The following is a 1,244-nucleotide window of genomic DNA, read 5'->3' as shown; positions in this document are numbered from 1 at the left end:
GCTTACAGAAGGTAATGCATATAACAGCTGTGCAGAAATTGAAGTCAGCTTCACCACAACCACAGCAGGAGGGAACGCTGCGAAAGAAATCTTTTTTGCCGCCAAGTGTTTAAGTCATCGTACATATTATAATAGCCCCCACATCCGTCGCGGACTCCTTTGGTGGAGCAGGAGGAGGAGGAGGAGAAGATGGCGTTTTGTAACAACACTGAGAGCCCGACTGCTGAACAGATTTCAAATGCCTTGCGGCGAACTGTTCGGAATTGTTTCCTCATGAAAAAAAAAGAAGAAAAAAAAAAAGAAAGAAAAATCGCCCTTCTGTATCCTTCAAATACTTGCTGACTGCTGTTCTTTAACTCTCTCCATACGAACGGCGAAAGAGACGACGTCAACAGCGTTTCATCCCAATTACCATCATCAAAATATTGCAAGCAGAACGCTCTTATACTGAAGAGGTGAATGTTGACAAAGAATACCACAGTTCTGACGACGGAAGCTAACGGATAGGTCATTCAGACACCTACTGGACATCCGAGGGGTCTGTGTAGAGGAGAAGAGAGGACTGTCCGTACTGAGTGAGTTAACACCTTGACTGCTTGTTGAGCGTGTATGCTCGTCACTGAAGACATGTCACTTCACTGAAAACAACAACAATAACAACAACAACAACAACAACAACAGCAGCAGCAACAACAACAGCAACAGCAAAATGCAAATTAAAACAGAAATTCATGTTTACAAGTCAGGATGTCAGTTTCCAAATCTTCATTTTATACTTCTTCCTCTTGTGGATTAGCATTACACACACAGAGACACAGGCATGGACACACACATAGACACACACACACACACACACATCTTCATTTTATACTTCTTCCTCTTGTGGATTAGTATTACACACACAGACACAGGCATAGACACACACACATACACACACACACACACACACACACACACACACAGAATAGGAAAATATTTTGTATTTTTTTCCTGTTGGAACTGCGTTACATCTCTTCAGCAGAATCGATGACATCATTGACATGTGAACACACACACACACACACACACACACACATATACAAGCGCGCGAGCGCGCGCGCGCACACACACACACACATGTATGCACACACACACTCACATACACACGCATGTACGCACATACACACACACATACACACACACACACACACACACACACACACACATACGCACACACGCATGTACGTACACACACACATAGACAC

This window comes from Babylonia areolata, chromosome 21, assembly GCF_041734735.1.
Source record: "Babylonia areolata isolate BAREFJ2019XMU chromosome 21, ASM4173473v1, whole genome shotgun sequence".
Classification (NCBI taxonomy): domain Eukaryota; kingdom Metazoa; phylum Mollusca; class Gastropoda; order Neogastropoda; family Buccinidae; genus Babylonia; species Babylonia areolata.
The sequence above is the reverse complement of the archived record's forward strand: the minus strand, read 5'-3'. Positions refer to the sequence as shown.